The sequence below is a fragment of the Trichechus manatus genome, unplaced genomic scaffold (assembly GCF_000243295.1).
Source record: "Trichechus manatus latirostris isolate Lorelei unplaced genomic scaffold, TriManLat1.0 scaffold00277, whole genome shotgun sequence".
Classification (NCBI taxonomy): Eukaryota; Metazoa; Chordata; class Mammalia; order Sirenia; family Trichechidae; genus Trichechus; species Trichechus manatus.
This window is the reverse complement of record NW_004444213.1, coordinates 1,097,071-1,112,646: the sequence shown is the minus strand read 5'-3', so window position 1 is coordinate 1,112,646 and position 15,576 is coordinate 1,097,071.

Genomic DNA, 15,576 nt, shown 5'->3' with positions numbered 1-15,576 from the left:
TTTCCAAACTAAAACGCAAAGAGAAAAAATAAAGAACAGATCATCCAAGAAGTGTGGGACAATTTGAAAAGGTGTAACATATGCATAATTAGATACCAAAAGGAGAATAAAGAGAAAAGGGAGCAGAAGAAATATTTGAACTAATAATGGCCAAGAACTTTCCAAAACTAATGATAGAAACCAAATCGCAGATTCAGGAAGCCCAGAGAACTTCAAACATGATAAATACCATAAAATCTACACCTGTGTAGATTGCATTCAAACTTCAGAAAACCAAAATACAAAGAGAAAAATATTGAAAAAAACAAGGGAAATGGGTGGCGGGGAGGGAACTACCTTATTTATAGAGTAACAAGACTAAGAATTACAGCAGACTTCTCATCAGAAACCATGCAAGTGAGAAGATACTGGAAGAAAAAAACCAACTTAGCATTCTGTATTCAATGAAATTTTCCTTCAAAAGTGAAGAAGACATAAGACTGTCTCAGACAAACAAAAACTGAGGGAATTCATTACTAGGAGACCTGCCCTGCAAGAAATGCTGAAAGAAGTTCTTCAGGCAGAGCTGGTATATGTCAGAAATTTGGTCTATATAAAGAAAGGAAGACCATCAGAGAAGAAATAAGTGAAGGTAAAATAAAATATTTTATTTTTCTTATTCTGCATTGATCTGAAAGATAATTGTTTAAGTTAATAATAGTAACAATGCATTATGTGTGATTATAAACCAGTTGCTGTGGAGTCAACTCCAGCTCATGGCAACCCCCTGTGTGTCAGAGTAGAACTGTGCTCCTTAAGGTTTTCAGTGGCTGATTTTTCAGAAGTGGATCATCAAAGCTTTCTTCCAAAGTGCCTCTGGGTGGACTCGAACCTCCAGTCTTTCAGTTAGAAGCCGAGCTCGTTAACCATTTCCAGCAAGTAAAATGAATGATAGTAATGTCACAAGGGATGAGAGGAAGAAACAGGGAATACTGTTATAAGGTACCTGTCCTACAAGTGAAGTGGTATAACATTATTTGAAAGTTAAAAATATATCTTATAAACTCTAGAGAAATCTCTAAAAATGTCAGAAAGACATATAATTGATATGCTAAGAGAGGAGATAAAAGAGAATAATAAAATCCTCAATTAGAAAGCAGAGAACAAGAAGAATGAATAGAAAACAGTTATAGAACGTGGTAGATATTAATCCAACAATATTAATAACCACATTAAATGTGAATAGTCTAAGCATGCCGATTTAAGAAACAGATTGTCAGAGTGGGTGAAACAAACAAACCCACTTTTAATATAGACTCAGGTTAAAAGTAAAACGGGAGAGAAATGTATACCATACTAACACTAATCAAAAGAAAGCTGGAGTGGCTATATTAATTTCAGATAAAGTTGACTTTAGAAGAAGGAAAATATCAGGGATAGAGAAGGGCATTACAAAATGATAAAGGGGTAAATTCTCCAAGAAGCCCTAATCCTAGATGTGTATGCTCCTAACAGAGTGTCAAAATATGTGAGGATTATCTCTAGTTAGTGTGATTTTGAGTCATTTTATTGTTTTCCAGATATTCTCCAGTAAACATGAATTCATGTAAAAAAATAGAAAGCACACTTCACTACTTCCTCATTTTGCTTTTCCACCCCTTCCATAACGGAAAGTACAGGAAGGCCAGATAGCTATGGCAACAGAAGCCCAGGAGTTCAGACGTCCATTCAAAGACATTTAAGAGCTTTTCTTTGCACTTGGAAGTTCACCTTGTCTAGGAGAAAAGAAGAGCCTAAGCAGATGGCCTCTCAGAGGGTGTGCACAGTGCTGAAATCTCAGCATACCATCTTTTAAAAAAACAAGTCTCTATCCCAGGCTTCTCTGCCAATTTAAGACCAAGAGTTGTGCTTTGGGGAAATATTTGGGCACACTGACCACTGGAACAGAATCACAGAGTGAGGACTGGATGTACAGAAATATATCAACCTGCACGTACTTGACCTTCAGACAGATTTTAAGCACCAATAAAAGGATGGCATTCAGCCTTAAAGTTTGGGAGACAAATTGGTCAGCTAGTGGCTTGGACAATTGAGCCATTCTGCAGCCTTCACCTGGGAGTCAGGTGGTGTTAATTAAATGGCAAAAGTTGGTTCCAGGAGCATTTAATTCCTGCACAGTCTTAAACTTTGGGCAGTGATGCCAAATCCTAGTTTTGGGGAAAAACAGCAAACTCTAATCCTCAGGAAAATACTATACAATGTCCTGTCTTATTGAATAAAATACTGGAATTTTTATTTGAGGACATATATCTCATATGCTAAAATATTGGTTATTTGGAAAACTTGGGAAATAAACTTATGAGGTTAAGACATTTTTCTGGTCAACTAAGGGGTAATCAAAAGACATTCTGAGTCAGCTCGTTGATAAAAAGTCTTACCCTCTTGTAAGAATATTTTTCCTCAACTTAGCTTATCACTATTTTATTTGTTATTGTTCAGGAATAAAGTTATTGCAATGACTTGTGGTTGTGGTTGTCATGCTAAATATTTTCATTGCATATCTCAGTAGCTGAATTTGTTCTTAGGTGTCGTCGAGTCAGTTCCAATTCGTAGTGACCCTATGTACAACAGAAGGAAACACTGCCCAATCCTGCGCCATCCTCACAATGCTTGAGCCCATTGTTGCAGCCACTATGTGAATCCATCTCACTGAGGTTCTCCTGTCTTTTGCTGACCCTCTAATTTACCAAGCATGAAGTCCTTCTCCAGGGACTGCTCCCTTCTGATAACATGTCCAAAGTACTTTGCTATCCTCCCTTCTAAGAAGCATTCTGGCTATACTTCTTCCAAGACAGATTTGTTTATCCTTCTGGCAGTCCATGGTATATTCAGTATTCTTCACCAACACCATAATTCAAAGGTATCAATACTTCTTAAGTTTTCCTTATTCATTGTCCAGCTGAATTTGAGGGAGAGTCAAATGAACATACACTAATCCAACGGTTTACCATGAATTTTTAAAACATAAATCTCTTACATTAATGTATTCAGATGTGATTCCTTTTTATCCTGTAAGTAGAATGCAACTATTTCAAAATCAGTAATAAAATTGCTCTACTACAACCAATGGGGCCTTTTCATCAAAATGTGTCCAAGAGGGCCTGGTGCTGAGCCCCTGTATTAATCCTTGCCCATGTCTCAACTGCAGCAGCTGTCCCAGAGTCCAGGCATGGACGGAGGAGTTTGGCAAACAGAAAGGTGGGGAGAACTTCCTCCTTCGTCCACTCACACACATGCACACACCTCACAAGGATTCTCTTCTTTCTCATCTGTTTTTGAGTCCTGGTACTCAAAGAGTTCAAAATCATCATTCATTCAGCCAGTGCCCACTGGGCGGCTACTATGTCCCAGGCAATGTTTTATGCACCAAAGATACAGAGGATGTGAATCTTAAGGTCCCTGCTTTGTGGAGCTGCCATTCTAGCTAAAGAAGGCAGGTGATAATCTATTCAACAAAAGAGTAAAAGGCCATTCATAACATAACAATAAAGAAAAACCAAACTCATTGCCGTAGAGTTGATTCTGACTCATAGCGACCCTATAAGACAGAGTAGAACTGCCCCATAAGGTTTCCAAGGACCAGCTAGCGGATTCGAACTGCTGACCTTTTGATTAGCAGCCGAGCTCTTAGCCACTGCACCATCAAGGCTCTAACATAAAACTACAAAGGAAATAATTTAGGGATGGGACAGAGAGTTTGCTGGTGGGACAGGGGATGCTGTCTTAGGTGAGATGCTCAGAGGACATGCTCATGAAGGAAGTGATGAATGCACTGACACGTGAATCTCAAGAAACTAACCAAAGGAAGATCAGGAGAAAGAACAGGGGAAACTGTGCGAGATGAACGGCTTGCACCAACACTCAAGCACAAGAACAGGCTTGACTTATTTGAGGACAAGGCAGAGGTCATGAACAGGTGAACAAGCTCAGAGAGTCCTTGGAAAGGAGTTTGCATGTAGCTTTCATATGTACATTCCTCAACATGTAAATCTTTAAGACGTTAGATATTAGTGTTGAAGTTGAGACATGCATGAGTTGTCAGGAGAAGGCCGACAGATGGTCACCACAAAGACCTCATGGGATGACATTACTTAGATGACACAGTGAGAGACTACCCTCTCTCCTCCCTCTCTGCCTGCAGAACTTGCTCCCCTACGAGTGTGGTGCGGGCTGGGGAGAGGAAGCAGGAAGAGACCCTCAACCAAGGGGCGAAGGGAGAAGAGAATAAATGCCTCAGCTTCCTTATACCATGTGACAATTTTGTTCCATCTTCCACATAGTCTTTTGGAAGCTCCCCAGCAGGACTGACCCCAGCTGCTCACACAGTGACCCTCTCACTCTCTACTGGCTTGAATCCCTTACCTGTGGCATTGCTCCACTTCCTCACCTTTGTTACCTGGAATAATTTCCCAAATAAACTACCTTCTGTTACAGAAGAGTTTGGATCTGTAGAATAGAAAACTATTTCCTCTGAGTAAGAAGATTTGATTGGAGAGTCTAAGACAGGAGTCAATCAACTTTGTCTATAAAGGGCCAGGTAGTAAATATGTTAGGCTTTACAGGCCATACTGTCTATTGCAACTACTCAACTCTACCTGCTGTTGCAGTGTGAAAGCACCGTCCACTCCCCATGATGGTCCTGGGTCAGAGTCATGTGGATGGTGTTTCCTCTCAGCTGCTTGAGAAGATTGGAAGTCAGAGGAGAAAGGGACACAGGGAATTTTAGAGAAGAACTTGGCTGTAAACAGTGACTACAAATACTGATGTTGGATGAAAGGTGAGCTCTGTGTGAGTTTTGAAAATCTCCAGGTGGCAGATTTCTGTATTTAGTTTCTTAGGGCTGCTGTAACAAAGTACCACACACTGGGTGGCTTAAAACAACAGAAATTTATTGTCCTACAACTCTGGAGGCAGAAGTCCAAAACAAAGATGTACGCAGGACCATGCACTCTCTGAAGGCTGTAGAGGAAGACCCTTCCTTGTCTCTTCTGAGCTTTTGGTGGTTCCTGGAAATACTTGTCATTCTTTGTCTTGTACTTGCACCACTCCAGTCTCTGCTTCTGTCTTCACATGGCTGTCTTCCCTTTGTATCTCTCTGTGTCTCTTCTCCTCTTTCATAGGACGCCAGTCAGCTTGAATGAAGACCCACCTTCCTGCAGTATGAACTCAAGTGAACTCAGCTGATAACATCTTCAAAGACCTTATTTCCAAACAAGGTCACCTTCACAGGTAATTGGGGTTAGGACTTTATCTTTTGGGAGGGACACAATTCAATCCACGAGAGTTTCAAAGAGAAAAGCTAGTAGTAATTATAGTAAAAAAGCACAATCATTTCATGTTTCTACTGCAATAAACAGACTTCTTCCTATCAATGAGTTACACATCTCAGACTTCGCTAAGCACTCACAGATCATCCTGTTCATTGACAGACTCATTTCTAGACTGGTTAATACCACATTCTGGGTAGACCTTTGCACATCTCTAATCTTATCCATCATGTGTGGATTTTTTATTTTAAACTCTCAGTGTTTGGGATCATCTGTTTTGGTAGTATGGACATACAGTTTTCACAGATTTATGATTTTCTTTAAAGCTTATCTAACGTGTTGTTTTAGGGTGGCTGACCCTGTTGATGTCCCAGATATAAGGGGGAACCCCAAACTCTTTGCAGAGCTCGGTATCTCCCTGCATGTGGGGATATTTAAAGGCCCTGAAAAGGAACACCGCCAGGATTTATTACTTTACCTTTGACTTCTTCTTTAGCAAAGTTTCAATTCAATTTGTTTATTTTACTTAGTCCATTCCTTAAACTTATGGTTTTAGCGTTTCATTTTTTTCCCCATATTTAACCATTTGAAGTATTTTGAGTTTCTCAACTAGTCCATGACTTTTTAATTTTATCTTTATCTTACTGTTTTGATATTTTGGTTAGAATCCTCTCATTTTGAATTATATTGTTTTAGAAGCAAGGATGGCAAGACTTCATCTCACATACTTTAGACATGTTATCAGAGGGACCAGTCCCTGGAGTGGAAGCAAGGGGAGGAGAGTGAAACCAACTGCAGAGGGCTTTGTGGGCCATAATAAGGACTTTAGATTTTGAGTCTGAAGAGTCATTGGAGGCTTTTAAGCAGAGTACTCTAGAAGACCAAAGAAGAATTTCTGCCTTTGAGTTATGGTGTTGGTGAAGAATACTGAATATACTATGGACTGTCAAAAGAATGAACAAATCTGTCTTGGAAGAAGTACAGCCAGAGTGCTCCTTGGAAGCTAGGATGGCTAGACTTTATCTCATATACTTTGGACATGTTATCAGCAGGGACCAGTCCCTGGAGAAGGACATCATGCTTGGTAAAGTAGAGGATCATCAAAAAAGAGGAAGACCCTCAACGAGATGGATTGACACAGTGGCTGCAATAATGGGCTCAAGCATAGCAACGATTGTGAGGATGGCGCAGGACTGGGCAGTGTTTCGTTCTGTTGTACACGGGGTCGCTGTGAGTTGGACCTGACTGAAGGGCACCTAACAACAACAATCCTTTGCATTTTGTTTCATCTTTCTACTCACCTCTTCTCTCTAAAGTTTTGCTCATTTTCATTGTAGCTTCCCTCAGTCCCTCTATTGCTTTAATTTTCTATTTACCACTTGTTTCATCCTGTTATCGCTTAATTATTACGTAGTAATTTTGTTCTTGATTTTAGGAATCCTAATCATGGAAGACTGGTGGCAGGGGTGACAGACGTGGGAAAGCTCTCACATTGCCCTGGAAAATATCAAGCCCATTTTATCAGGAAGCTGAATGAAAATGGGAAGAAGAGACCCATGTCCTATTTGCCCAGGAGATCGGAAATGTGTCTCATGATACTGATGGAGCAACATTTATTCCCCTTACAGCAAAAAAAAAACAAAAAAAAAAGGAGAAGCTAAGGTATTTGTTTTTAGAACTCTGGTCTTTTGAAAATGTATAACATTAAAGTCCAGGCTCAGGGAAACGTAAGCATGTTAGGATCTTTATATCAAAGTGTTTTAGTTATACAATGCTGCTGTAACATAAATACCATAAGTGGGTGGGTTTAAAGAAGAGTAATTTATTGTCTCATAGTTCAAGGGGCTAGAAGTCCAAATTTGGGCAGAGAGGGGAAGGGCCTCTATTGGCTCTGGGAGAAGAGCCTTGTCTCCTTCAGCTTCCGTAGTCTCAGTGTTCCTTCAGTCCTTGATGATCTTCACATGACATCTATCGTACCCCGTTGGTGTTCTCTCCTGTGTCGAATCTGCCCTTTCTATAACTCAGAAGTGATCAGGTTTAAGACACACCCTAAACTGATACAGTTTTATCAACATAAGAAGAAAACCCTCTTTCGAAGTAGTTTGGGGGTACACAATTCAATCCATAATACAAAGTGTATCCTGGAATGTCAAGAAGAAGACACCAATGGTCAAACCCTTTTCGCCTATGGGATTTAGGTTGTTACATGAACAGAAAGAGGCAGAAGTAGAAGGAGACTGGAGAAGCTATCTTACTAAATGATTAGAAGTTCACTTATAAAACCTCAAGAACAGGTCCTTCTCCACATCCAATTTTGAATGAGAACAGTCTAATTTCCTGCCGTCAAAGGCACCATGAAGTCAATAAAACCCCAGGCAATCCTGCAAACCAAGATAGCCTTGCCTCTCTGTTGAAGCCCAGGATTCTAAAGAGGCCTTGACCAAAGAGGGAGGCTTCTAATTCACCAGGGATAAAACCAATTTTGTGTTTGTCACTTGGACAATAAACCTTAGACCAAGTCCAATGGTAGCGCTGCACAGTGCTGTATTTTAATTCCTGAGAGAGGTAAAAGTCTTTAGCAATATTGCAAACAAGCCTCGATGTTGAAGAAGTCAGCATTTTCCAATCTGAATACGCACGTATCTAAATTATCAAATGTTTCAGTATATGCCGGCAGAGTTTGATCATGATTAAGATGGTAGGGAAAAATGGTTATAACTGTAAAAGTGGAGAAAATTGAAGTGTCAGGTGCTCTGCAGACAGCAAATGGAAAAATAAATGGGTCAGATTCTCCTTTGGCAACGCAAGGGGAAATTTTTTGAAGCAATGAGGAGAACTAATATTAGATAGGATGAGAATTTGCTCAGGAATTGAAAGGCATCAGTCTGTGTCCTAAATAATACAAAATTCCAGACATCAGTGAGAGGATTCACACTGCCCTGATGTCATCTTAACAGAGTCCTCAAATGTCTATTACACAACAATGAATTTTTATAGGCAACACATTGGTGAAAAGAGCACTGGATTACAACCACCACAACAACAAAAAATAGCCTCTGTTAAGTATACAAGGTGTGTCCAGCACTGCCGCAAACCTTTTGAATTGATTATGTTGTTTCATCTTCTCAACAACTCTGTTGCTGCGAAGAAGAAATATGAGGCTAAAGGTTTAAACTCCTTTTTTAATATCACACAGCTAACAAGTGATGAAACTGGGTTTGGAAGCGAGGTCCCTGAAAACAGGGGCTTTTTTTCATGTGGCTCTACCACTCTCAGTTAGGTTCAGCTATGCACCAGATGTGTGACATCCAACTACTCCTGGTTGTTGAGCATCAGCAGTGAGCTGGACACTGTATTAGAGTGAGCTGAGGGCTGGTCAGCTGTGCTACCCCTGCCTCACAGAGCTTGCAGTCTGCTGGGGCCTCAGGCAGACAGCAATTCACCCTATCAGTCAGTGCAACTTTAGTGAAGGCGTTAATTTCTCAGGTATCTGTTGTGGATTGAATTGTGTCCACCAAAAAGATATGCTGAAGCCCTAACCCCAGGTACTTGAGAACATGGCCTTGTTTGGAAATAGGGCCTTTAATAATTTAGTTCCCAGGTCCCGCCCCAAAGCAATGGAATCAAAATTTGGGAGGAGGTCTGAAATGTGTAATTAGGAAACTCTTCTGCAGACAATTTGAATTCAAACGTATGCATTAGAACCACTGAGAATGCTGACTCCAAATTCCTTTCCTGCTCTCGCATTCTAGTTTTAGCTTTACGTGACCTTTAAATATCTCTCCAGCATTCATACTTGCATGCAGGCAGCAAAATGACTTCTGATGTTGTACAGTAAGCTATTAAAGTATCTTCTGAAATGGAGACTGTTTGGTCATTTTTATATGGAGTCCATGTTGAAATTCTCCAACCTAACAAAATACACTACTAACAAGAGACTTCCATGTCAGGCAAGGAGATGAAGGCATCGATGATCTACACTCATTATCAAGGCTGTCTATGACTTGTTCCCCCAAGCACCATTATAGGTGTGTAGACCAAGCTAGCAACCCAAGGATCCCTGGTGCAAGGTCCTTCAACCAAAGGAAGAGATACAAAGATGCTGCTGGGGATGGGTTTCTTACCAACAAGAGGACTGAGTACTTGGCCCAGAATGATGGGGAAGCCACAGGGACGCAAGATTAGGAATTCACATCAGTCACGGAGCTGGAAGTAAACTCCTTTAGGCCACAGCATTGGGGGTTTGAGCCAAGCTGTCCTATTTCATGGAGGGAAAGAGAAGCTACCAATATCACCCAAATTATGTGTATATAAAATATGTTGTTTTAGAAAATACTTGCAAAAGGAGATAACTTCAAAGTTGCTATGCTGGAGTCCTCCACAAGTGTCCATTTACTTTGTAATAAAGAGGGAAATAGAATGCAGTGAAAACAAAATCTCATCTATACACAAAAATTCATGGAAAACGTATTTCACAACGAAATCAAACCGTAGTAAGTTACCATTCAAATTTGTACTACACCAATTTTGGTTTTCCTGTTAGATTCTTTTTCCCTTCTCTGATCCTGTAAGAATAACTATAGCTGACTCTATGAGAACAGAAGTCGCTTTCCTTTTATACCTGTGCCAAAGGTGGCACATGAGATAAGGTAAAGGTTAACAACTGGCGTGAAGAGATTGATCCACTGTTTTCCTCCTCTATGTGTTCTCACACAGCCTCCTTATCTTCTGTGAATCCAAACAGCCAGTTGCTAGAAGCTGAGGAAGCCTTCCAAGTGTATCACTGATAATGAATCTCCAATGAGCTAGATAGGTCTGTTCCTTAATGGGTGCCACCAATCCATATGCAGAAAGAGTGATCGCAGTTTCAACCCTCTCTATATGTCAAAATATAGCTATCCCAGTGCTACCTGTAGGCACAGGCTAGCAAGACTTCAGCTGGGGACACGCTATACCAAAAACCTGGGAACATACCTCAGACCCGACTCAAGAGGAGCAGAGCTGGATATCCCAATGGAATCCACCAAGAGACAAGTAGAGGCAACAGGAGCTAAAGTCAGGAGTTCCACAAATTTCCTACATAAAACATGAGCCATCACTTGGGGTAAATTGTCATACCCCAGTTTACCCTCCTCTGCCTTTAAGACAACTCACTGATATTTGTGACCCTCAAAATATAAAAAAGTGAGCGGAAACACACTCTTGTTGCAGATGATTATTAGGCCTAAGCCTCTGTGAAAAAGCACTCGAGACTCCAGGGCAAATGGATCTGAATTTGAATCCCAACTCAGCCTATTACTAACTGTGTGACTTCAGCAAGGCACAGGATGTTTCTAAGCCTTGGTTTCCTCATCTGTTAAGTGTAGATAGTTTGCTTATCTAATGGGGGCTGATGAGATAATCCACATCACGTGTTAAGCACACTGTGTTGTAAGTGGCCGTCCTTTAATGAACGCTAATAATTATTTTGTTATTTTCAAGAAGAGGAGAGATCAGCACTCAGAAGGTTGGAAATGAAAAATGGGAAACTCATGCCACAGTCAACAGAAGGCAGTGTGGGTGCTTAAGTATAGCCTCAGAGGAAACACACTGCAGGCACGGGCAGTGGTCTGGGGGTAGATGGTCCAGCAGCAGGAATGGCACTTGATTCTAGGCCCCAAGAGGACTGATGGCATAGACCCCAATCCTAGAGAACTATGTGCCCAAGTGAACATTAAAGCAAGATTCCAGACATTGGAGAGCAAGGTACAGACCCAGTTATAGTGGTGGAGCTCCAAAGAGAAGCTCAGTGTGATAGAAATAAAAATGAGACCCACTCCCCAAGTCTTAGCAGACAAGAAGCCCAGGAGAATCTCTCAGTGATTAAATGCACGTCTATGTAAAAATATTCCTCATGGTGTGTCACTCTCTCACTAGAGGCCTTCAATAAATGTCATTGTTGATGTCCTGGTTATCCTCATTGCTACAGAGGTAGCCGCCATCAAACTAGACTTAACTCTACTTCCCTGAAAGTCTTTCCCTCGACCTTTTGTGTTGTTTGTAGGGAACCGATTCTCTCACATTTTCACAAGCCCCAAGGCAAGCACCCAGTTTGAAGATGAAAATAGGATAAGCAAGAAGACTATCCCTACCTAGGTAATAAACTGCTGCCCAAGACCCCTGAAGAGCATCCATTTTAGTTTCAAGTCCCAGTATAGGACTGATCCTGCAGGAGCTCAGGAGAGCTGTGGGGCCCCAGCTATGGGGAGTGGAGGGCAGAAGTGGGAGTAGAGAGCCAGGGGAGTCCCATCGATCTCAGTAACTTTAATTGGGAGCCTTCCAACTTAAGACTCCTTCAAGTTGCCTTCAGCTACAATGGCAAAATAAGGTTGAATGTTAAACAAGTTTTGTTTTTAGTACACATTACGTAAAGTGGGTGTGTTTTATAGCCTATACTGTTTTGGTTAACTCTATATATTTTTATCAGCATCAGAGGATTTTAAACTCTGCCCTGCAAAGACCCCCAGGGACATGCTGTTGGGAAAGGAGTACCCAGTAGGCAAGGCCCCAGTGCCCACATTCGCTCAGCCCCGGGTCTCTCTCTCTCTCTCTGCCCCAGCACCCACACTTGCTCAGCTCCAGGTCTCTCTCTCTCTGCATTGAGCTCTGACATATTGAGTTTTCTTAGAAGATGCCCTTTAAATGGCGGACTCTTCCACTAAAATATTAAAAGCATGGGTTGACATAACGAATCCTGTGTTAACAATCAATAAGCCCGCATTACCTTTTCTGTAACTCAGCCAGTTCACGCTCAGCCTGGTATCTTGGGTCACATGACCTTTCTTCTCTCAGTCTGCCATGTAGGACCCATAAAGGTTCTTAGATGCTAAAGCTTAGCAGAAGCTGGCATTCCTGACAGTGTTTTAAAAAGTTCAAGGTAAACCAAAAAGTTCCGGTTTTCTCCCTCTCCATCTCAGAACTCTGATAATGAAACCCACATAATAAAGACACAGGGCAGCCTACTGCGGGAACCTGCTTATCTGGCCTCTACCCTGGGGTTTTCAGCGCAAATAATAAAGCTCTGTGGAGGCACGTGATGTCATTTTTATCAGTAGTTCAGGGATGAGGACTTTGGAAAACCTGTTTTCTATTCCCGCACCTGTCTAAGCCCAGCTTCTCACCATCTGATACGTCTACTCCACCACCTGCAAAGTCCCCACAATCAGAATGGAAATAAAAGGACCACGATAATGAGAGGGAAGAAGGCAGCCTGAGACCCCCTACCTGGGTCTTCGAGTTTCCCAGGCATTGGACACTTGAGCGGACAACAACACCTCTGAGGTGGAGACAAGGTCCAGAGGTCCTCCACCCATTCTTGCACAGACAATAAACTCCACATCCTAAGAGGTACCAGAAGGTCCTGATATTTACTCTCAGGTCTCATAGCTACCTTTGCTGTGGAGGATTGAAGTAGGTCAACAATGAAGGGCTGGGGTGAGGGGCTAAATCTGGAACAGAGCATGAATACCTCTGCTCTGAACACCAAGTACTGGTGTGAATCTTTCAAGCTCCAGGATAAAGCCTGATTATGACAGATCCCTCAATTTGTTTGCATGTTTACAATCCTGAAGAATGCTTGGTATCCTCAAGGCAACCCAACTGCTATGGAGTGGGGAGATTGTCGTTAGCTAGTGTTTTTGATTTGGAACAGAAACAAGTATGGCTGCTGTGTCCACCATCTTTAACTGACCACTCAGCATGGGCTGACAGAGTCTCTGCGATGGGAATTGTGCTCTTGCCGTCAATGCAGGGACCACCCAACTGGACTCCATAAGTAAGCAAGGGTAAGCCTGGGAAAATCATTGGTCCTACTAATTGTGGGTAAAATTGGACCCTAAGGATATGACCTGGAGTATCCATAAAGATTCTTTTGGTTACAGCTAACAGAAACTCAAGTCATACTAGTGGGTACTCTCTTCTGGAAACTCTAAGATTTTGACACAAAAAGTGATGTAGAATTGAGTATTTCATGAGGGCAAGGCAAAAATACATTTCAAGCTCATTTTCTCATACTCAAGACCCTTTTTAAAAAGTGTTGTATGAGCTTCCCATGTCAGTAGCTTATCTGATAGAAATCACTAAATTGTTTACTGTTCAGTCATCACCATTCTCAGCATTACTCAAGAGGATTTAAAAAAAAAAAAAAAACTCAGATGAACTAGAGAGTTCTGCTAGGGAGCAAAACAAACATGCTGTACCGTACGAGGCAGGCTTGATCCCCACCACACATCAAGGATGATATGGATAATCACCTAGTTTTTGCCTGGGAGATTCTAAACTTCAGAATGACACCCAGAGTTACTAGAACACAGCATGGTCCACAAAGAGATCTCAATGTGACCTCATATGGGAGAGCTGGCTATGTTTATGAAAAGCAGAGTCCCCCTGGAGGCAAGGAACCAGATATCTGGACAACTCAGGAGAAGAGAGTAGCACCATGCTTTCCAAAACCTCCCAGCACTGACCATTCATTATTTCATCATGGGTCATGTTGCAGGTGAACCCTTCATTATTTATTTTTCCTGCACAATAAACAGTACTGGGAACCAGGATGCCTTTCTTTCATTAACAAGCAGGGAAGAAACCAGAACACCACTATTGAGAAATAACTTTAGTACAGTGAGATAGAGATTGGCCCCCCTCAACTTCTCACAGTAAGATTGTCATAGCATGGACTGGTAACTTGAAATTTGCCCACAAAATTGGAGAGCGCTGAGACCAAAGGAAGTGGCAGGCAACTCCAGTGTGGTGGCAAAGGAGTCTTTATTAGGGAGATTTAGATACCAATGCAGTGGTCTCCAGTGGCAAGAGGACCAAAGCAGATCTCTGCACCCAGCAGCAGGGGGGCAGGGGTTTTATACTGGTCAAGGACGAAAGTGGTTCTCCGCCAGAGAGTTACATAAGACTATCTCAGTGAGGTCACATAACTGGGGGTTAGAAAACAGCAGTGAACTAACGGAAACAGCAGTGAACTAAAGGAAAGCATGAGGGCAGCTGTGTTCAGCATCACAAAGCCTATTTTCCCCTTCAGGGATGAAAACTAAGTCTATATCAGGCCCTCAAAACAGGGATCAGTATCTTAGTTTCCTAGGGCTGCTGTAACACAAATACCACAGGTGAGTGGCAGTGATGGTTAAGGTTGTATGTCAACTTGGCTGGGCCATGATTCTCGGTGGTTTGGCAGTTATGATGTGGTTTGACAGCTACGTAATGATGTGTTCTCCTCCATAGTGCGATCTGATTTAATGTAATCACCTCCATGATGAGCTCTGTTATGAGCAGCCAATCAGTTGAAAGGAGTTTCCTTGGGGGTGTGGTCTGCATCCAATATAGTTGGACTTTCTGGCAAAGCTCGCTGGCTTCTGCTCTCCCTGGATCCTGCACCTGGCTCCTGTTCATCTGACCTCCAGTCCTTGAGACTTGAACTAGCAGTTTACCTGCCTATCTTGGGATTCATCGGTCTCCGCAGCCCATGAGCCAGGGACCTACTGTTTGACCTGCTGATCTTGGGTTTGCCAGCCCCAGCAGTTACATAAGTCAGGAGAAGCGTCCAAACTGATCCATGGAATTGGGACTTTCCAGGCTGTACATCTGTGTGAGACATTTCCTTGGTATAAATCTCTCTATATATATGTATATTTATACACTTCACTGGTTTTGCTTCTCTAGAGAACTGAGCCTAGGACATTTGGTACCGAGAGTGGTTCTAGAGAAACAAAATTGTAAGGATGAGTTTCATAAATTGATTCTCAAGTCTAGTTAGTCTTAAAGATGGTGATAACTCTGTTTCCAGTAGTAAAGATGGCACTGCTAACCCATGGCATGAGGTGGCAATAGAAAAGCACAAAATATCATCACCATTAGAGCAGGTATTGGTGAGAGGCAAGGCTCTGGGTGATTGTATGTTTGACACTTTTCTAGAATTTTGTCAGAATGAGAAGCATTAAGGAAGCTAGTTGGTTGGTCCTCCTTTTGCTAGACAAAGTGGTGAAAGAAAGAGATGAGCTCAGGGCTTCAGAGTTACAGCTCAAGAGCCACATAAACAACCTCAAAGTTTCCACTTGTGTCTTGAAAGAAAGCTTTATTTCTTGTAGTAACATCTAATATTGGCAAAAACCAAACCCAGAGTTTTATTGTAAGAGCAGCTGAATTAGAATGCCAATTTAATTCCTAACCTTGAATGGTGTCTGAAGTTAAAGTGAGGGCATTGATCGGGAAGAAATGGGATCTT